We start from the raw sequence: 23,739 nt of genomic DNA on the forward strand, positions 1-23,739 counted from the left end.
CCTGAGGTGGGGCTCCACATGGGGCTCAATCCCAGGACCCCAAAATCATGACCTGAGCAGAAAACAAGAATCAGATACTTAACAACTGAGCCACACAGGTGCCCTTGCCAAACTATTCTTAAATTTAGTCCTAAACTATAAGAATGAATTGATACAGTGAATAGAAGAGGTGATCTTGGTATGCTTTCCTATTTTAAAAAAGTCACTTGAAGTTAGTTTTCACATCATATAATAGTTCTCTACAAAGTAAACATGTTTAATTTTGAACCCTGAATATAACAATGAGTGCTACAGAGAGATTATCATATATGCCCTTAATTCTGTCAATTTCATCTTACAGTTTCAAACAAACACACATGCATAAAAGCAGCACAAGAAGAGGTCAATGACATTGCACGGTAGAAGAATACGCCATTCCAAAATGTAGCACTCTAGCATAAGAATTATTCTGCGCTGAAGGCAACTGAGGAAAAGCAGGAAAAGCAGGAAAGCTCCCTGCCGTCCCCCTATTTGCCTACAACAGGACATAAACTGACAAAGGTGCCCCTCCCCCCTTCTCTACCAGGAAGGACAGAAGTTGCTCAGCAGAGACAACTCTGGACTCTTATCAACTAGAGATGGCACCAGAGGAATCTGCCTAATAGACTTCACTAACTAGACCTTACCTTCCATTAGTTCCCCATATATTGGCCTTCCCACAATTTGTAGCCCCTAGACTCAAGGTTCTCTTCCCTTTGTCCTGTCACTTCACTAAAAATTTACTATTTCTTTGCTAAAATGCTAACCAAACCTCTGAGTTACTCATCTCTAGTACTCCCATGTGATACATGCAGCACATGTTAATAAACATCTGTTTGTTTTCTCCTGTCAATCTGCCTTTCACCAATCTGACTTACACGGCCCCAGCTACAAAACCGAAAACGGGTAGAGGAAGAGATTCTCCCTTCCCTTCAGTATCAACCGTGGAAAAATTAAAATGGCATCTGTGGCAAAACGCAAGTATTCTTGTATCAGTGACAACCATATTTTGCATTCTCACGAGGCTCTCAAATAAAATAATTATTCACAAAGTTTTCTTATTTGTTTGGTTTGCATGTTTTTAATTTCCTCATTACTTCCAACCTTTAAAAAAGCATCACTGAGAATAATCTATTCATGAAGAGCAGAGTATATGGAGAAGCAAGAAAATGTCAACAGCAATAAGCCTATCCTGAAGACGACGACTGAGGGTCCACCATCCACTGTGGGTTTTCTAGGGATCACTTAGAAAAACCATTAAAAAGTTTGGATGGTTACAGACAGATAACTATTTAAAAACACACACAAAAATTAAAGGACTCCTTAAAAGGCTATTGGGATTTAAGCCCACTGGCAGAAACAGGATATAACTGTATTTGGCATTATCAGTACCAAATTAACTTTGTGGTGAGCTGAACAGGACTCCTTATACCAAGGAACAGTATGGCCTAGTTTATATGAATTGTTTTAGAAAGGAACAAATCCCTGGGATTATCCTTCTCTTAAGGCCTGGTGCTGTGGAGATGGGCATGCCACTTAAATTCTCTGTCTTCTTTGTCAGTTCTAATGATGTGTCTAGACATGCAGAAGGAAGTAAAAAATTGAAGCAATCAACTACATCATTTGGACAGAAAATCACATACAGCTGAAATATTGAGTTGATTGGATAAAATGAAATAAACTTCCCGCCAGTCCTCACTTTTCACTGCTCGCTCAGACACAATTCTTGTCTAGGATATAATAACTGGGCTCAAAATCGGCACAAACAAATAATTTGAAAATGTATGCAATTCCGCTAAATCGCTGGTAGTCAGTTCATCCTCATCACAGAACTAGAGACCCCTAGTCACAAGGAAATAAACCACCAGTTCTCCATGGCCACAATTCCTTGGCCAGAATCTAAGTTTGCATATATATTACCCCAAAATAACTGGATTCAAATTCACATTTCAGCCAAAAATGCAGATCTGATGAACACGCAGATATGCCATCTGATCTCTGGGTTTTCAGTTTCTCTACATATTTACAAAATATCTATTTTTTTAAGATTTTATTTATTTGACAGAGAGAGAGAGAGAGAGCAAGAGAGGGAACACAAGCAGGGCAGGTGGAAGACGGAGAAGCAGGCTCCCGGCTGAGCAGGGAGCCCGATGTGGGGATCGATCCCAGGACCCTGAGATCATGACCTGAGCCGAAGGCAGACACTTAACGACTAAGCCACCCAGGCGCCCCCCAAAAGATCTATTAACTAAAACAACTTCTACAAATATGAAAGCAAGACCAGAACCTTAGGCATTTGGGTGGTATTTTGGGGGCAGACAGAAAGAAAAGAAGGTTCTAAGAACCTTATACATAAGTTATCTCTTGCAATCCTCACCAAAAAAAAAAAAAAAAAAAATTGTCATTCCTCCATTCAACAACAACAACAAAAAAAAAACGGCATCTGAGTGCCCACTATGGCAATACAGGTAATGTGAAAGGGAGATGACCCCTCCTCTCACAGAGTTCACAGGGAGACTGACACTGAGCAACTGTTCAATACTAAGCTCTGGGCTCTAATGAAAAGGAATATAATGCTCTGAGAGTATGTAACAAAGAAAGCTGATCTAGACTAAAGATTTAGTCTCTCATTTCAGAGATGAAGCCACATAAGTTCAGAGAGGTTAAGTAAATTGATCAAGGTTACATAGCCAAGAAGTTGTAAAGATAGGATTCCTTTCCTGCCTAACTCCAGAGCTCTATGCTCTTTCCCTTATGATTCTCTGGGGCTCACTAAGACAACTGCAGGAAAGAGACAGGACATAGTCACAAAGCCAGGAGGATTCTTTGCAGTGAATTATATCTCCCTTTCTTCCAGCCCACCCTGGAAGTTTAATATTTCCTACAAAGGTTCCTCTAAATCTGAGGAAAAGGTTTACAAACCCTCGCAGAATAGGGGTGCCTGTGTGGTTCAGTATCTGTCTTCAGCTCAGTCATGATCTCAGGATCCTGGGATCAAGCCCCAGGTGGGGCTCCTTGCTCAACAGGGAGTCTGCTTCTCCCTCTCCCTCTCCCCTTCCCCACCCCTTGTGTTGCTCTGTCTCAAATAAATAAGTAAAAATCTTTTGAAAAAATCCTTAAGACTTGATTGATTCTGATTTTGTTCATACACCACAGCTCTCTGGCTCCATGCTGGGACATGATGCGGGTAGCTGAGCTGGTCCATGAATTCCTGGTTGGCAGTTATTGCCCACTGTCCTATGTTACAAACATGATACAGGAGATAGCTATGAAAATACTCCTGAGATCCAGAGCAAACACGGGTGAAGAACATGGCTATTACTCTGTTGTGTGAATTATCATTAGAAATTAGCATTAGGTTGATTTCACACTTTCTGTACTAGCACATATTGACCAACTTCTTCACATCTTGGTTTGTTACTGTTAGGGTGACCCACTGGCCCAGCTTTTTAGGAACTTTCCTAATTTTAAACTGTAAGTCCTAATCCTGAGAAACTCCTCAGGCCCAGACAAATGAGGACGTTTGGGCACCTGAGTCACTGTGCTACTCAGGGACCAGAAAGCTATAGGGTGACTATACATTTTGGAAAAAAAAACAGCAAATATACCTATTTGGTGATATGGGATTAAAATACATCGGGTGCTCAATGACATACCTGGAAGTTCAAAGAATTTCCCTTCATTAGCAATGTCTATTTCACTGCAATGTACAAAATGGTAATCAAGTGCATTAATGCAGCACTGCCATCCATTCCTGTGTACACATACACACACACACATCTGCAATGCATCGTCTCAGACGATTTGCACCTTCAGTATCTATTAAATAAACCTGTGCCTTTAGCCTACATTCGAAGACAAGCATGGCCTCCATGGCTGGGAAGTATGCACGTCACTTCACACAGCCACACAGTCCATTGCAGTTTTGGCCAACATCACCGGCCAGTCCCTTAACCACTCCAGGGCACCCCTCCCCCAGCAGGTCAAGTGCAGTCACTACATGTCAAACATGATGCATCTCTAGACTTTACAGCTACACTGCAGTAGGCGGCCTGCTCTTCTGGCTACTAGGGGTCTATGTAGTGCATATGATGGGTGTTGTTCCTTTATTCCTTTATTTTTGTTTTCACAGATGAAGACCAACTGATGGGTAAAGTTGTCTGTTTGGTTTTATATTTTCCTACAGAAAGCAAAAAAAAGGTCAAAACTGATACACAGTGAACTCACGATTCTCTTTACCAGCACAAAAAGTTGTCAAATGTTGAAGACCAAAGTCTGATTGCTGTATGAGATCTATACGGCCTTGACATATTGAGATTCATGTTATCACCTTCCTCCAAAGCAAAAACAAAACAAGACAAACAAAAAATTATGGCTATGACACCAGAAACTTTAATAGATGAGAAAGCTGCTCTACAAGGAGTCATGCTATCCTCCATCTGAGTCAGTATATCTATTCTCCAACAGGCACAATTTCCAGATTCAATTTGTGTACTACATTATGAGCAAAATTCAGCCCTCTGGAATCTTAGCACACCCCTTAGGTAATCAACAGAAATCTCATGCAATTAACCAAGGACAGATTTTGGCAAAAGTTAATGATTATTTCAGGGTGTTACAGGAAACAACCCCACAGCCTGAAAAACATGTCCCTCATGATTATTAGAAGTGATTAAAGTATTTTTCTCTCTTCCTTACCAAAAAAAAAAAAAAAAAAGTGTAGCTATGTAAGTAACACAATGTTATTTTCTTAGTGTTATTACTTTTGTTATTTGATATAAACAAAAATCAATATGTAATAACTTGCTATAAAAAATAAGGTCAAGTCTCCATTTTCACACCCTGCTTCATCACGCAGAGAGAATGCGAGTCAAGCCAGAATTGCTTTGGAAGGAAGAACCCACCTGTTTTGCCACCAGTGTTAACTTTTTTGCTCAATTCAATCTACTGGAGGTCATTCGGGGGCTCATGTTCAGCATACTTCTGAAGTTAACCAAGGTATATATTACTGGTTTCATTATTAATTCAACAGCCACCAATAATGGAGTATTGAATGTATATCAGGCTTTGTCTTAGGCTTGCTGCATAAACTATTATAAATCCTTACAACTATGAATGATAGGAGTTGTGTAAATTTTACTGATAAGGAAAGCAGCACGGGGGGCTGATTAACTGCCAAGACCGCCCAGCAGGAAGCAGCAGTAACAGGATCAGGCCACAAGCCTGTCAGATTCTGTTCACACATCCACCGTACATAGCATGACACTCAAATGTGTTAAAATATAACATAAATTAATATTTTTGCGTCTCTCGAATTCTTTTTTTAAAAAGTTCTTAATTGTGTAAAACACTGGCTTTTTGTTTTGTTTCTTAAGTGGGGGCACAAACAGGTTATCGGACTGTTTTCCCTGTGATATCTGAATGTTTCCCCCCAGTGCGTTTGTGTTTTATGGATGCGGATGTTCCGCCCTTGACCACGGACTCCTGCAGGGGGTACGGCTGCTCCTGCTGCTGGGGCATCTTGATCTTCAGGTTCCCTCCCTGCTTGTTCAGCCGGCGGCACCCTGGCATGTGTCTTCTGGGGCTGCAGATCCAGGGGCTTGTACTTCCTCCCCTCATAGAATGTCCTCAGTTCTCCTGCGGAGTCTGGTTGGTGATGGTGAGAACCCTGGCGAGGGGTTTGCGAACATCAGGGTCCTGGAGGGCTGGGAACCTCGCCGCCTGTCACTCCGGCGGCCCTCCCCTGGGACAGCTCCACCTTCTGCTCTTCTTGCCCTTTAAGCAGCTCCTCCCTTCTGGTGTGTAGGTCTTAACGTGGCCATGTCTGTACAATCCACCACCACTACCCCTGAGGGAAGGAGCAGTATTTGAAATACTTCAAACAATTGACACTAAAATTTAAAAAATCCTGAAGCTGATCAAAATGTTAAAACCCAAATAACAGGAGACAGCTAATTTTTTACAATTGTAAAAAAAAAAAAAAAAAACTAGAAACAGATGTGTTAGGTATTAGAATAAGATAATTATCGAAGTGAGGTACTTAGTTCTGCATAAAATTGTTTACCTATAAAATAGGTAAACAAGGAAGAGTCTGTAATTCTAATATTACATTTTATAAAAAATGAAAGTTTTCTTAGAAGAGTCAAGTATTTTTTTTTCTGCCAATTAAGTCTTAAAGGGGATTTTTAAAAATTACTACTATCCAGTGTGTGTCGACTCTATGCTAGGCCCTGGGCTTGGCAGAATACATATATTACCTTCAAAGAAGAACAAACATTATTTCAATCCTTTTGATAGACGCATGGAATAAAATAAAAGAAGATATCTTTGACTGTAGTTTTGCCATTGTTCTGATTCATTCTTCAGATGAGTATTTCTTATCTGCCTTCTATTTTAAAAAATACTATATAGCATTAACTAGTAATGCAGGAAGAACATTTCTGGAAATTAAGACAAACAAAAGATGATGCAGCCTGGCAAGTTTTGATTTCCAAGGAGCTGGCCAAGTGCAGGAATAGAATGGAAGAAACTAGAGAGAGAGAGAGATAAAGAAAGAAAGAAGGAAAGGAGGGAGGAAGGAAGGAAAGAAAATCCTTTTACGAGCTCTGTGAAACATCAAATACCTTAAGTATGCATTTGGCATTTGCAAAACTGCAGTCAGTTTTCAGATGAATTCCTTAATATGCTCCTGTTTGGTGGTGCTCTCTGTTGCCAAAAAATCCCTGATACGCAAAAAGCAGTGTTAGAATTCTATGGTATTGCTGAAAATTCTCACGTGTAGAATCTGTCATCCTGCCTTTGTTTTAAATAAGCTGAAGCTATATTTTGTAACTTGGAATAGGTAACATTCACTTTGAAACTTGTAATGGGAAATATGATTATTTATGATATAATCTACATCACTGTTGTAGGTAAACTCTGAAGTTTGCTTTTGTGTTTTATAGTCCCCTTCCAGGTTTTTGTTTTCATTATTTGAGATAAGCAATACCTACTTTCTGCAATTCTGTTTCTCTTTGTACCATTTTAAATGAAATGAAGCAATAACTAACAAGGCACTTTCACTTTATATATTTTTAGTACTGTCACATTTTTAATGTTTATACCATTCATTCCGGTTGCAATACCTGGAGTGACTTGAACTCAGCATTTTATGAAGACCACAAATGGATTATATGGAAATAACTGAAAAATACACTATACTCTAAAATGTTACATATATATGTGTGTGTGTTTGTGTGTATGCATTTATAATGCAGTTAATTTATACTCAACATACATACGTATTTTATACACACACACAAAGTGTGGGATTCAAAGTGTTTAGTTACTGGTGAAAAGAAATCAGGACATCTTTGCTCCTAGGCATTCTAGCCTCTTCCTTTTTCTGGGTTCTGTAAATGTTTTCTTGCCATGTGGCTCAGTTCTGCATTTACTGTTCTGACCTTTTATTAAGACCCTGTTATAATAGGCAGAAAACCCAGAGCTTTTCATTATAAATTTGCTCAAACTCATTTTAGGTCATTGTTTGTAATTTATTATTGTGATAGCACCCATCCTCCAGAAATCTCACTCAACTACCTCCTCCCACTTATTCAGGACCATGGTGAGCTATTTTCTCCTTAAACTGAAAACAATGAGTCCTGGTTGTATGTGCTGTATTTTCATCGGTGAACAGATCTCTTCCAGGTAGGATCTGAGCTGACATCAGATTATCTATCTGCAGAAACATGGAATCCTGACATGCCCAGGGAACCCTATTAAGTCCACTACTCAACTGGTCTTCAGCTCAGGGCATTCCTTTATAATGATTTCAAGCTCTCTGACTGTCAGCTATCCCATATGCAACCATGTAAGAAGCGTGCTCCTTGTGTTGCACTGAACTACTCTTCTGTGAGACCTGCTGACTAAATTTTCAATTTATCTTTCAATTTTTCTTTCAATTTATCTGAAATACCAAGTGGCCAGTTTGGAGAGAACTGAACACTAACCCACAGCAGTGCTGTGTCCGTGAGTCCATTTATTCCTGTTCACAAATTCATTTCCATTGGTCAGTGCTTCTCAAAGAGTAGCCTACATATGAGAACCACCAGCAGAGTTCATTAGAAATGCAGGCCGGGCCCCAGGCCCTACTTCTTAAATAAGAATCTCTTAGAGATGGGGACAGATCAAGGTGTTAGGATTTGGGTTTTTGTTTGTTTGTTTTTCTTCATTTTCTTATTTGTCTGCTTTTGTTTTTTAATTTCCCAGGATGAACCCAGATTAGTCCTTCATAATACATCTTCAGGAGAATTACTTAAACCCTCTCAGTTTCCCTGAGGCTTGGTGTTGTCAGTGGAAAATGGGAAGAAAAAAAACCATCATTCAGGGCTATTTGGTGTAGTATATAGTTCATGTTCAGTTTGACAAATGAAAGATTTTTTTCTTCATTTGCTGGATTGCTATTGGGTCTGGAGCTTCAAGGGGTTTTTCTGGTAACTACGGAGAGGAGTTCATACCCAGCAGCCTCTCCTGGACAGAGGCCAACAGGTGTTCTAAATTCCTCTATGAACAATGATCCTTTTAATGATATTTTACTTATTATTTAAACAAAAAAAATAAACAAGAAACAGAGTGTTGCTGATATAAACTTCAACATGAGGTAATAAGTAGGAGTCATAAGTAAAGAGCATGTGCGGGCCTATACAAAAGGGGCTTGTTAAGATACTGGCTTTTACGAGACGTGGATGGAACTAGAGGGTATTATGCTTAGCGGAATAAGTCAATTGGAGAAAGACAACTATCATATGATCTCCCTGATATGAGGAAGTGGAGATGCAATGTGGGGGTGTTGGAGGGGTAAGAAAAGAAAAAATGAAAGAAGATGGGATTGGGAGGGAGACAAACCACAAAAGACTCAATCTCAAAAAACAGACTGAGGGTTGCTGGGGGGAGGGGGGACGGGAGAGGGTGGTGGGGAAATGGACATTGGGGAGGGTATGTGCTATGATGAGTGCTGCGAAATGTGTAAACCTGGCGATTCACAGACCTGTACCCCTGGGGATAAAAATACATTATATGTTTATTTAAATAAATTAATTAATTAATTTAAATATATATATATATATAAAAATATAAATATTCAAAAAAAAAGATACTGGCTTTTAATTTTATATGTCAACTTGGCTGGGCCCTGTGGTACCCAGATACTTGGCTGAACCTTATTCTGGGTATTTCGGTCAGAGTGTTTGGGAATGAGATTAACATTTAAACTGATAGACTCAGTAGAGCAGACTGCCCTCTGTAAGCTGGGTGTGTCTCATCCAATCAACTGAAGGCCTGAATAGAACAACAACAACAACAACAACAGCCACCCATGAGCAATAGAAAATTCTCCAGTACACTGACTTCAGACTTCATCTGCAACATTGGCTCTTCCAAGTTCTACAGCAGAAGTCCTTTCAGCTCTCCCAGATCTCTACCGTGCCACCCTCCCAGCTAGCACTGCACCAGCAGCAGCCTGGCAGCCCACTCTGCACATTTCAGACTGGCCAGGCTCCACCACTCTGTGAGCCAGTCCCATATAATACATCTCCATACACACACACACACACACACCCCACACCCCTTAGTGGTTCTGTTTCTCTAAAGAGCCCTGACAAATCCACAGACCCTAAATAACAGGACACATTATAGAACCTTTCTTCTGTAGGTGACTGGAAGATTTTGAAGATTTTTGAGCCCAGGAATGGCATGGCCAAGTCTAAGCCAGGCCACAGGAATCTCGGAGTGATGGGTGGAATCATTTAGAAAGGAGAGACCAGAGAGAAGATGGCGGAAGAACAGGAGGACCCTGCATTGGTCTTGTCCCCACAAACACAACTTGATAACTACCAAATAATTCTAAATACCCTAGAAATCAACCTGAAGACTGACACAACTAAAGGAAGGGTAAAAAGAAGAAACCAGAGGCAGAATGGTCAGTTAAGAAGTTACTATGAGTGTTTAGGGTGGTAGCACTGAGACAGAAAAGAGGGGGATGGCTGGAAATTTTATTTTATTTTTTTATTTCTTAAAGATTTTTATTTATTTGTCAGGAAGAGAGAGAGCACAAGCAGGGGGAGTGGCAGGTAGGGCAGGCAGAGGGAAAAGCAGACTCCCCTCCGAGCAAAGAGCGGGACGTGGGACTCAATTCCAGGACTCTGGGATCTTGCCCTGAGCCAAAGCAGAGGCCCAACTGACTGTGCCACCCAAGCATCCCATTTTTATTTTATCTATTTTCCAGAGACAGAGAGAGAAAGAGAGAGAGAGCATGAGCACAAGCAGGGGGAGCAGCAGGCAGAGGGAGAAGCAGGTTCCCTATTCAGTGGGACTCGATCCCAGGACCCTGGGATCATGACCTGACCTGAAGGCTGATGCTTAACTGACTGAGCCACCCCAGGCGTCCTGATGAAGATTTTTAGAAACAGAATCAACAGAACTTGGTGACTGGTCACAGGTGGAAACTGAGCAAGGGTGAGAGAGAAAGCGGCGAGGACAGAGGTTTGACCAGGGATCTAGAAAAATGATGATGGCCTTAACCTAAACAGGAATGCCAAGAAAAAGAACTGGTTTGTGGGGAAGTGCTCATTAGTTCAGGTTGGAAATACTGAATTTTATTTGCCAGTGGGACATCTAGGACACCTGGAAAACTGAGGCTAGTATTAAAAGAGGTATCATGGTAAAAACGTACTGAGAAATTACTATATGCTAGCACAGTGTCTCACACTTCATGAGCCTAATCCACTATAATCTCTACAAGCATCATGAGACAGAAACTCTCAACTATACAAATATTCCCTTTGTACAAAGGAAACTGGAGCTTCAGGAGTTTAAGTCCCTTAGGAGACAGCATGCACAGTGAGTCAGAGGAAGAGTAAAAAGGTCAATGTGGCTGGAAAGCTATAAGCAAGAGATGAAAGGGGTAGAAAACTAAAGACATGGCCACGAGCCAAGTCACGGAGGGCCTCTGCAAGGCATCTGCATTGCTTCTAAGGGTGATGAGAAGTCACTGGGGCAGCAGAAGACTCAGGTTCTTGGTATAATTTAATGTTTCAGAAGATTCATTCTGACTGTCATGTGGGAATAGACTGCAGAAGGCAAAAGTAGACTCAAGGCACCAAGGTAGGAGGCTCCTGTGGAAACCCAGCCAGAAGAGATGATGCTTTGGACCAGAGTAGGAGAAAGGGGACTGGAGAGGAAAACATTTTGAAATTAGAACATCTAGGTTGTATTTAGGAGCTCCCTGGGGCAGCAGAGAAAGAAAGAAGTCAAGGATGACTCCAGGGTCTCTGGACTCAGCAAGTGGGTGCTCAGCAGTGCCATTTACCTCTGTGGGTAGCACGATGAGCAAGACGGAGAAGTTAGAAGGGGACACCATGAGTTTTATTTTGGACATGTAAAAGTTAACAGCGTAACTCAGTAGAAGTAACAATAACCCAAATATGGACACCCCAAACATACGCTGACAGAGCAGAATCTGAAACACTGAACAGAGTTCTAGATAAACAGTATCTCCCTGTTATCCATGGAGGATCATCACTTTAAGGACTGAGTTATTTTATAAAATCTGACCTGAACCTATCTACACTGTAAGTGCTAAACCAAACTGCACTGCACAAACATGGCATATGCCAAGCCCTAAGCAAAGCCTTGGGGAAGTGCAAGAGATGCATGAGAGGCTAACCTTTTCCTAGTGGAGAGGAAAGCCAATGGAGACTCTGGAATAACAACATGGACCAATATCTAATGGGAACGCACTGTGCTAAGTCATCACCTGCAAGTTCCCTTTAACCATAGGGGATAGGTAGTATTATGGCCCTTGCTGTATAGAAAATTCATCTAAGTCACATGCCAGAAAGATTTATTTGGTGGGCATATGCTAAACAGAATAGAGGGAGAAAGCTGACATCCGGGAAGGCAGTCAGAAGTCTCGTTACAATAGGCCATGTTTATTCACGAGAAATGGCAGTAAAAATGAAGAAAATGGAAACATCACTGGAGAGACCTTGATTAGAATGTAAGCCCCAAAAGGGAAGGAACCACATCTACCTTGCTGCACTCAGAGGGTTTGGTACAAATACTGCAATATAACAGACAATAAACATGTGCTAAAGGAAGAAGCGAAAGGGAGAAAGAAGGGAAGGACAGAGGTAAGGAAAAAGGGGAGGGGAGGAAGGTGGAAGAAGATCATTAAGGACGTAAAATTGGCTTTTGACATGTGTGTTTAGGAAGTAATTACACTGGAAATTTTTACTGCCGGGCTACCCAAATTTTCTGAGAGTCAGTCTAGTTCTCCTTAAGCAAGCTCCAGTTTCTTAATCTAAGCTCGCCAGCTAATACGGCGATGTTTTGTTCAGGGTCACAAATAGGTGTTGGCAATTTAACAGAATTACCACCGGGTATAACTTCTTCCTCATTCTTCAAAGTATTCCCCGAATGTTTAAAGGTATGTAGGTTGTAATGGAGAGAGAAAACACACAATCATTACAACTGTAAAATTTTATTATTGTTGCTTATGTGACAGCTTTACTATAGACCTCCATATTTTTTCAAAATGATATATAGTTCCATGTGAGTTTGTTCAACAAATAGAAATTAATCATGAACAGACTCCTCTGCTCACAGACGTAATATTTTTTATTCAATATTTTTGTTACACAAATGATTTATTTTTAGGTAAGTAAGTAACTACTTTTGCCCTAAAGGTACGTATCTGGACATGCAAATACCTGACATAAAATTTTTTTAAATGAAAGGATATACAAATGGAAAAAAAGATCTCTGGAAATTCAAATACCTCAGTAAAAAAATGTTCACGATATGCACTGAATTCAAGTGAGACATGTTAAAAAAAAAAAAAGCTAGCATATGTTGTTTTCCATTCTGTCTTTTCAAGACTTCATTCTGTTGTTTCCTTCTTTGTTTGCTTTTCCTTTTTTTTTTTAACCCCCTCTTCAAATTGTCATTTATATATGAGTTTGGGACTTGGGATTCCAGTTTTATCACTCTGGAGAATCCTCAGCACAAAGGAAAGTCCTGGATATTCCTGGGATATCGCCTTCACTGCCTGTCCCTACAGTGAAGAGACCGTCATAGATATTCTCCCTTGAAATGAAATGAAACAATGTTTCCAGAAAGAACTGTCCCTGAGAACTCTGGGTATTCTACACTGAGCAGTGTATAAATGTCATTGTGAGCAAAGGTTAAGAAATCAGGGATGACTCTGTTTGGGTAGCAGCACAGAGTACTGGTTATGGGCAGGGCCCTGGAGTCAGGCTACGCAGCTTCAGGTTCGGCCCCCCTGCTTGCTCTTCATTTTTCTGCCTCAGTTTCCTCTCTATACCACGGGGATGCTGATGACAATAACGGCACCTAACTCAGAAGACCATTGTGAGAGAGATATCAACAGCTTAATTTATGTAAAGCGTGATGATGCCTGGCACTTACTATCATTTCTTTTTAAAACACACACTGCTGGGGTGCCTGGGTGGCTCAATTGTGAAGCATCTGCCTTCAGCTCAGGTCATGATCCCAGGGTCCTGGAATGGAGCCCCGCATGGGGCTCCCTGCTCATCAGGGAGCCTGCTTCTCCCTCTCCCACTCCCCCTGCTTGTGTTCCCTCTCTCGCTGTGTCTCTCTCTCTGTCAAATAAATAAATAAAATTGTTTAATTAATTAGTTAACTAATTAATTAAAACACACACTGCTGGGACGTCTTGGTGGCTCAGTCAGTTAAGTGGCCGACTCTTGATTTTGGCTCCGGTCATGATCTCAGTGTCCCAAGATGGAGCCCCTGCCTCAGGATCCCCACTCAGCAGGGAGTCTGCTGGAGGATTCTCCCTCTCCCTCTACCGTGGCCACTCCCCATCTTTTCTAAAAATAAATAAATAAATAATTTAAAAACACACACTGCTTAGAAATAAGCCACTTCCATGAAATTAAAAAAAAAAAAGAAGAAGAAGAATCCTCAGTGATCTTGGATTTAACCAATATGAAGATTCTCACCCAGAGAAGTTTATCTGAATTCTCTAATTAGGATGGGAATTGTCTACTGCTATGATATACAAAGTTCCAGGAAAAAAGTAAAAATTAAGAAATATATCTGGGAAGATATATCTGGGTTTGTTTTGGTAGACATTAGGAGACTTGGTAAATAATTGTTTTTATTTGCTTTAATTTCATAATTTTTTTTAAAGATTTTATTTATTTATTTGACAGACAGAGATCACAAGTAGGCATAGAGGCAGGCAGAGAGAGAAGAAGAGAAGCAGGCTCCCTGCTGAGCAGAGAGCCCGATGCGGGGCTCGATCCCAGGACCCTGGGATCATGACCTGAGCCGAAGGCAGCGGCTTTAACCCACTGAGCCACCCAGGCACCCTAATTTCATAATTTTTTAATAACATATAAAACTCTGGCCCTAGTCTTATCCTGCCCCAATAAATCTTTTTTTTTTAAAGATTTTATTTATTTATTTGACAGATAGAGATCGCAAGTAGGCAGAGAGGCAGGCAGAGAGAGGAGGAAGCAGGCTCCCCGCTGAGCAGAGAGCCCGATGTGGGGCTCGATCCCAGGACCCTGAGATCATGACCTGAGCCGAAGGCAGAGGCTTTAACCCACTGAGCCACCCAGGTGCCCCCCAATAAATCTTTTTTAAAACTTCCCTCTGGGGTGTCTGGGTGGCTCAGTCATTAAAAGGCTGCCTTTGGCTTGGGCCATCATCCTGGGGTCCTGGGATCGAGCCCCACATCAGGCTTCCTGCTGAAGCCTGCTTCTCCCCCTCCCACTCCTCCTGCTGTGTTCCCTCTCTCACTGTATCCCTCTCTGTCAAGTAAATAAATAAAATCTTTTTTAAAAAGTAAAATAAAATAAAAAGTTCCCTTTCACATATGAGACACTTATTCTCATCTGAATTCATCTGCAAGTTCACTGAGACCTGAAGTTTTGATGGGCTCCTCTCCATTTTTCATACAGACCCAACCACCATACTTCAGGCTCTCAAAATTTTTGTTGATTAATTGTTAGTAAGTCCTTAAAGTTGTGTAGCACTTTATAATTTATAAAGCATTCCCACATATACCATTGCATTTTGTTCTCATAAAAAAAATGATGAATATTTTCCAGTTTAGGAAACTGGGGCAGGAAAAAATTAAATAATTCACCAAAGATCATAAAAATTGTGATCCTCAGAGCCAGTCCAGCATTCTTCACACAACACATTCCCCACAACCTGCTCCCCATCCTCAGCCCCCACCAATGGGGGCCTCTCGGGCACATCATGAGTTTACATATTCAGGAGTTAAGTGCTTATCCAAGGCCAAGGTTTGGATTCCAAGTCCTGATTCCTAGACCCGTGCTCCTTCCAGAGATGAGAGAGTAAGTTAGATATGGAAGGAAAAGGACAGCTGGAGAGTGAAGTCAATGACTCCCTTCGCTGTGAAAGATCAATATTTTCCCCTCAGATCAATTAGCCACGAATTAATTCTAGTGTAGCCTATATGAGTCTCAGTCCACAAGCTCAGGTGTTCTAGAAATATTGCCATTTTATTGCTTTTTAATCAACTGAATATGGCACCAAGCCTGCATTTTCCTCTAAGTCATATGAGCACCCCTTCCCTTCCTAGGTGGCATCAGCGTCAATGGGCTCCCACATGAAGTGCAGAAAAGGCAGGAAGAGACTGGGTGAACATCCTCATCCTCCAAAGCCACAGTGGTCCTGCAAAGGCAGAAGCCCCGGTCTCCTTGCCATGAATGGGCTATTAGGGATCTTCTCCCGGACTGGCAGGCCTCAGGCCAAATGTCTCTCTTTCTTTAGGTGCCATTTTTCCGAGGTCGTCCCATTTTCTCAGCCATTGCCCTGAAGGAGAGCAGTTACTCCAACTCATGTGAGACCCCAAACCTTTCTCATCAGTTTGGGGAGAAGCCTCCACTTCGATTTCTCCAGGACCTGAAAGCCCTTTCTATTTCCCTTCTGAAAGGACATTCATTCTTAAATCATCAACTCTTTTCTGAAGGAGGGAAGGAGGGAGGAAGAGAGGGAGGGAGGAAGGAGGTGCTGCTTCTCCTTTCCATCCCATAAAAATCTCTGAGCCAAAACAAAACTACACCAGAAAATATTCCTAAAACAGAGAAGGAGGGGAAACAACAAGCTAAAACAAGCAGTTGATTTTTCATTCCTGCTACACTACTTTTGCTCCTAGGGCTTGGAAATAAGTCAGGCATGGATGCTAAACAGTTTTTCATAAAACAGGATTTAACAAGCCTGGATCCTCAAAATATGAAGGTGAGCACAATAGAAACCACACATTCAGAGGTACTATGCAAATATAAACTTTCAACAGGCCCCGTGGATACAGTGCAAAGTTGTCAGATAAACATGATCTTTCTTGTGGGAGAGAAGGAGGATAGAGGTGATGATGGCTGCCCAACAAGAGAAGTCCCTGACAAACCCACGGCCTCCTTTCTCCCCTACCCTCTCCCCATCTCTCTCACACCTTCAAATGTATCCACCTTTTCATGTGATCACCAAAAGGGGAGTAGAAATAGGTTTGGAGAATCAGAAACATACAATTTTCACTTTTCCAAAAATATCTGACCTTTAGCTAAAGGAAGAGTTTTTGAATACTTATAAAGTACTACTTAGGGGCATAAGGATAAGGATGGAGAGAAAGAAGAAGAATGACACTACCAAAGTCTATTCTCCTAGAAGTCAGCAAAATAAAATTACTCCAGTCTCATTTTTCTAAGTGAGAAGAAAAATAGAAGGATGCTAAGGAATCCACCAGAACACTGTATTACAAGATTACATGCCGAAAAAGCATTTAAAACAAAGGTGGAAAAACTTCAAGGGCTCTCCTTTTCAAAGACATAAAGTTACAGACATTGTTTTAAAGCTTTTCAAAGACAAAATATCTCCCTTTGATATCCCTAACCTCTCTGACGTGTAGTTCATTATCATTAAGTGTTACAAATTCCTTAGGATGGCCTGGGCCTTATTTACATTATTTTGTTTACCATAAGACAGTGTGTTTTAATCTGAGATTGAAAAATGTGTTGGGGAGCATCTGGGTGGCTCAGTCAGTTAAGCGGCTGCCCTCAGCTCAGGTCATGATCCCAGGGTCCTGGGATGAAGCCCCACACCAGGCTCTCTGCTCAGAGGGGAGCCTGCTTCTCCCTTTCCCTCTGCCTCCTACTCTGCCTACTTGTGCTCTCTCTCTCTCTGTCACATTAATAAATAAAATCTTAAAAAAAAAAAAAGAATGTGTTGGACTTTGGATTATAATTCAGTATTACTTTATTTTGTTGCCCAAATTATTCCAGTGTTGTAAAATGCAGTTTTAAAAAACCACATAATATCAATAATTTGAATACAGCAATTAAAGAAGACAATCCTATAAGACAGATAAAACCCATTTTACAAAAAGGAAACTGAGGCTCAGATATTTTAAGTAATTTTCAAACTACATGGCTCCAAAGCAAATAAAATTTTACACACCATTGCCTGCAATGGCTGACAGAAGAAACTGGAGAAAGGCCAAACTCAATGTTTATATTGCACTTAAATGAAAAATGAATGGTCTCTTTAAACAGATTATTACAAGGCAGAAATGTAATATGAGCCAAACATAATCATTTAATATCATTCTATCTAGACATACATCAGCTCTTACCAATCACTGAAGAGCAAGATGCAGAGAAACACCAAATAAATGCCTATAAAGAACAAAAAAACATCTTTGGGGAGTAAACTTAACAATACTAATACTGTTCACCAAGGCATCACCAGCTAGCCCCATGTCTCTAAATTTTCAAAAGTGAAAATTTGAATTTTCTCTCACTCTCCTGTACTTCTAACTGTCCCATTTTTAAAAACTCCCTTTAAAATCCCTGGATTGCAGAGATTAACTGAATCAAGGGGCAGAGCTACAAAAAGCCATTTAGGAAGATGTAAGAGTCCAGGACAAACACAAATGTGTCTCGGCTTGCTTAGGAATTGTCCATGGTCTCTAGTGGGACAGCTTGGAGAGAAGAGGGTGTAGGGAGAAGCAGGGTGGCTCCAGCCTGCTTCCCAGCCCCTCAGGGCACACAGAACCAGCCAAGCAGCTCTCAAAGGGACGCTTGGGAAAAGGGAAGTTTAATTCACTCTTGGGCCTAAGACTCCTCTTTTCCTGTGCACTTATCCTACACACACACAAAAATATAAATCCTTACAGTCAAAATGTCACCTCAAAAGCCTGAGTAGCAGAGCCCACCATGGCTGGGCCCTAAAATCAATTCTTAAATCTCCAAGACCCAGGTCACGTTCAAGACTGAAGAATGTAGAAGCCCTGGGAGTGAGACTCAGGCACTGGCGTGTTAAATATCTCCCCAGGGATTCTAAAAGCCTGCTGAGTCTGAAAAAGACTGTGTGGAGACTGAGAACCAGCTGCCAGGGACAGAGTGACTGTCCACTTTTACTTTGCTTCTGAAAGGAAAAAGCCGATGATGATGTGAAGCAAAAACCACTGTGAATGCATTTGTTTCATTCTTCTATTACATGTTTAATTTGTAATTTTAATGACATAATCTTTTAGACCCAAATTTTCCATAAGTTCTGAAAACTCCATTGCAGTTACATGCCTCTTTTGCTGAGAAAAGAAGATGCAAGGAGAGAAGAGAAAACAGAGCTATTAACCTTAGTGGTTGTCACTTAGAGGTTCTATATTTCTACATCATGTATCTGTGTTGAGATAGTAGGATATTCTCTCTGACTATCTTAGATATTCATGCTTTTATTCTGGAAGGCAACTTTTGAGGAACAGAGCTGCTGGGGAAATTTCCTGAAGTGAAGGTCTTGATTAAAAGTAACTATTTGGCAGCTGGCAGGAAGGATTCAATGCAGCCTCAGCTGGAGGAGAGCTGGGAGTAAACGGTGTCAAAGGAGACAGAAGGAATCCAAGGACTCAGAAGGAAACTGCATCAAGCCAGATGAACCATTACCACCAGAGGATGCACGAGCTCAGAGAATTTGCAAATCATAAGAGAACATTTTACCAAATATAATTAGAAATACAAATTTAACTACCACACCCACACAGACCCTATGGTTTACTCCAAAAACAAGCAAATACATATTTATATTTTGTTTCATTATGTCTTTTTTTTTTTAAGATTTTATTTATCCATTTGAGAAAGAGAGTGAGAGAGAGGATGAGAGGGGAGAAGGTCAGAGGGCGAAGCAGACTCCCTATGGAGCTGGGAGCCTGATGTGGGACTTGATCCTGGGATTCCGGGATCATGACCTGAGCCAAGGCAGTCTTAACCAACTAAGCCACCCTGGCACCCTGTTTCATTATGTCCTTAGACGAGTTTGGGGAGACAGGAGTACTTTTATCTGACCTAAAGAGGAAAAGGTTCAAAAGTTTCAAAGCTTCTTAAAATAGCTTAACAGTAGTCATTAGGGACAGATGGCCCTGATGTTTGGAAAGCCCAATGATTCTCCCAAGAATGAGGAGAAACTCATGCTACTCAACATAAAGTATAAGGCTCCCTCCGCGCTGTGAGCTTCAGCGTCTGTGCACACAGTGACCCTTCAACAGCATGTCTCTTTCTAACTTAGATTTAGACTGCATCAAATCTAAGAGTCATTTCTGTCCCTATGAAGTGGGATATGGGTGTGTGCCTGTGTGTCTGAGTACACACACGTATCCCCTTAATTACCTGAGTAGTTGGCTGGAGAAAAAAGAGGCACAGCTTCATCTCCACAAAAGCCAAGGCTGGGGTCTTCTGCTCATGTCACCTGTAACTCTAGACAGAACAACTCGGCTTTGGCAAAGGTGCAGCTGTGGGTTACTGTGTCCACCAACAGTGCAGAGGAGGGGTGTGAGGGGGGAACTACTTCTGTGAATGGATTTCACAGTTTCCTTTGAAAGAATGGAAATGGACATTAGGATATTTCTCACTCTTTCTCTCTCTCTCTCTCTCTCTCTCTCTGAAAAAAGAAGGCACACCTGAAGTAGGAAAACAAAGACTGTAGCTGGACAATGTCTATTCGGTAACAGCACCCCTCCCAAAGAGATTTAATAGTTTAGTCTTCAGGGCACCTGGGTGGCTAAGTCAGTTAAGTGCCTGACTCTTGGTCTGGGCTCAGGTCATGATCTCAGGGTCCTGAGTTCAAGCCCCACGTTGGGCTCCATGCTGGGCTTGGAGCCTGCTTAAGATCCTCTCTCTCCCTCTGCCTCTCCCCCAGCTCATACTTTCTTTCTCTCCAAAAAAAACCAAATAGTTTAGTCTTTTCTAATGGACTCTGGGAACAGCCATATTTATCATCCAAGTATTACAATTCTATCCCTTTTTATAATTCTGAGGCTCAGATTGATAACTATCATTCAAAAGTTATTCTTCGCTTTTTACAGTAATAGAACCTTTGAGCTTAAACTGGCTACTTGGTCACCCAGAACATAGACAAGATTCCTCAGCCTTCCCTACAGCTAGCTAGGATCATGTGACTATGTTTTGGTCCAATAGGATGATTGTAAGAGTGATGTGTGCAACTTCCAGGCTTCCTTTTAAAAGACTCTGCTAGGATATAGAATGACAGTGCACCACCTTGGATCTTACATGAAGCTGCCCTGTAATAGCTGAGCGGTAAGGGAGAAGTCTGGGTCCCTGTCCCTGTGAGAAAGGAGAGCTGTGTAACAACTCGGGACTGTTTATATAGCACAGAAACACACTCTCGTCACAGTTAAGCCACTATTAATGTTGGGTCTCTGTTTCCACAACTAAACCTACATCCAAACTAACATAACCTCCAGTTTATTCCTTCAATAATTTTTTTGTGTTGGCGACATGGAAAAGAATTAAGTCACAGAGCAGGAAAAACACCATGTCCTTCTCCACCTCCCCGTTCTGTGAAGCAGCATCGTATCACAAGGACTACAGCTGTAGTGTCCAGGCCACTGATGGCCTCTGAAACAAGCAGAGCCCCAGGGCCTGGCTGAGAGAAGTGAAAAAGAACATGTGCTACAGAGAAACAATGCAGAGGAAACATAATGTAAACCCACCTTTCCCTGAATATACTAAAGGGAGGTGAGACTTGGAGAGGGAGATTAACATATAGGTTCCATCCAGTTTTGGACCAACTGGGAGGAGAGCAGATAGGTTAGTGCATGAACTTCTGTGAGGGAGAGACTTGAGATCATGTGTCTACTCTGCTGCTGCTGAGCTGTATGACCCTGGGCAAGTGACTTAGCCTCCCTTAGCCTGACTTTCCTCATGTGTAAATGAAGTTAGTAATAGCTACGCAACAGGGCTATATTAAGGATTAAGTTAATGATGTACCTAAATATTTGGCACAATGCCTGGCATGCAAGTGCTCAATAAATAACCTTATTAAGGGGCGCCTAGATGGCTCAGTCATTAAGCATCTGCCTTCGACTCAGGTCATGGTCCCAGGGTCCTGGGATCAAGCCCCACATCAGGCACCCTGCTCTGCAGGAAGCCTGCTTCTCCCTCTCCCACTCCCCCGCTTGTGTTTCCTCTCTCGCTGTGTCTCTCTCTGTCAAACAAATAAATAAAATCTTTAAAAAAAAAATACACCTTTAAAAAAAATACAATAACCTTATTAAAAAACAAAACAAAAAAAACCCTCCTCGCTCCAACCAGGAAAAAAAACCATTACCTTCCCTCAAAAATTAGTTCTTATGGGGCGCCTGGGTGGCTCAGTGGGTTAAAGCCTCTGCCTTTGGCTCGGGTCATGATCCCGGGGTCCTGGAATTGAGCCCCACATCGGGCTCTCTGCTCAGCAGGGAGCCTGCTTCCTCCTCTCTCTCTCTCTGCCTGCCTCTCTGCCTACTTGTGATCCTCTCTCTGTGTCAAATAAATAAATAAAATCTTTAAAAAAAAAAAAATTAGTCCTTATTCACTCCTGCTCCAGATCACAATATACCACTCCTAAAGGACCCTCTGTCTTCCCCCTCTGCAGGCTAAGCCTGAGCAGAATATTACCATCCTCATAACATCTTAGCAGCTTATCCTCTCCCTTTTCTCAACTCTACAGATGCATTGTCTTGTCTGTATCACTCACTGCCACTTAATCCCACAGTTTTTCATTATAACTTAAGACTCTCATGTATATTAGGTCTGTCCTCCATTAAAGTCTAAACTTCAGAGTATGTTCTTTCCTTTTAGATCACTTATCCTATTTAGCCCAACATGGTGTGCTCCCAAAATTCTCATTAAAGGAATAAATGATACCCTTCAAACAAATGTGCATGTGTAGCTTACAGAGAGCCAAGTAGAATAAATGTCATTCTATTCATATACTGAGTAACCAAATGGCAGAATACCTTAAACTTTAAAAATCAAATTAATGGAATTTTGACATTTGCAATCATGAGCGAAGCCAACACTATGTACTTTAAATTTTTTCCTTGACAGGAATAGTTCCTTCCCTAACAGCAGGTAAGTTCTAGCTGCAAATTCGGCTCCCTGCACAGCTGTTTTCCCTGCCATTTCAATGCCCATCGTGGTGCTGCTATATTTTGTTGGGCTCTAATCAAGTAACGTTCATTAATTTATTTCTCAAACATTTATAAGCTAAGCAACATTTATGGCATCAAAAATAAATAATTCAAGAAACTTCCAATCTAGGGTAGTTTACTATTCACTCACTTCTAGGTGAGCTTTAGTATCTCTGCCTGATTATCCCAAGAACAAATTCAGGGGAGGACAAGAAACACCTGCATCCATTGTAGGTCTAACTTCATGGTACGTTATCAACTCTTACTCTCTACAGGACTGGACTAGAATTAGTTTTGCACATATAAGTCAATGTCCCTGGCAATATAGTTAAGTAGTTAACAATTATTAGCTACTAGTAGTAGCAGCAGTAAGTGTTCATATTATTAGTATTAGTTAGATTTTAAGTCATAAGGGTCAATGTAATTCAAAAATAATTCACCCCAGCTCTGAGGATGAATTACACTTGAAAGCTAGGAAAGGGTGAAGATAAAAAGCACAATGTGGTAAGTTTGGTGCAGATGCCCACAACTGGGAACTTGTCAGTTAGCCTTTCACAAGCTAGAGTTAATTAGAAATGCAAAAGTCAAAATGCAATAAATTTGTTGAGTAAATATATTCCTGATGTATCTATCATGTGTTTTCACTGTTACCATAAAACAGTAAAAATGGTGTTTACTGTTTGAGCAAAAACGCTCCAATGGGATACATTTAATGAGTGATATGTGGAGCCCTATATATTTATGAACATTAGAAATATAAAAATAAAGAAATGCATTTGGATTATTTAGCTCAAATGTTTGAAGAATTTAAAAGGATATACAAGTGGTTAAGACAGTAAGTTGTATTTATATGTATTTTATGATTCTAAAAACTTTTTTAAGGGTACACAAAACAATGCAAATATTCTCAAAAGGTGCAACAACCACAACGATGCCTACAAATTTTCATCACTTCAGTGTAAGTGAAGTTTATACAAAAGTGTTAGCAGTCAGTCACAAAATGAACGAATTTTTTCAACAAAACAGAATTACGAAAATTGACTTGTTAAAAGGAGAGGAACTTATAGGTATACATTCAAGATTTCCCCAGTTTTAAAAGGAAGCCCAACCCTACATGTATAGCTAACTAGAAGCTTCTGTTTGGGGAAAAGATATGAAATATGAAGTCATAATATAAAAATGTCAGCTATTCAAAGCCATGCCTATTT

This window comes from Martes martes (genome assembly GCF_963455335.1).
Source record: "Martes martes genome assembly, chromosome: 13".
In the NCBI taxonomy this organism is placed as follows: Eukaryota; Metazoa; Chordata; class Mammalia; order Carnivora; family Mustelidae; genus Martes; species Martes martes.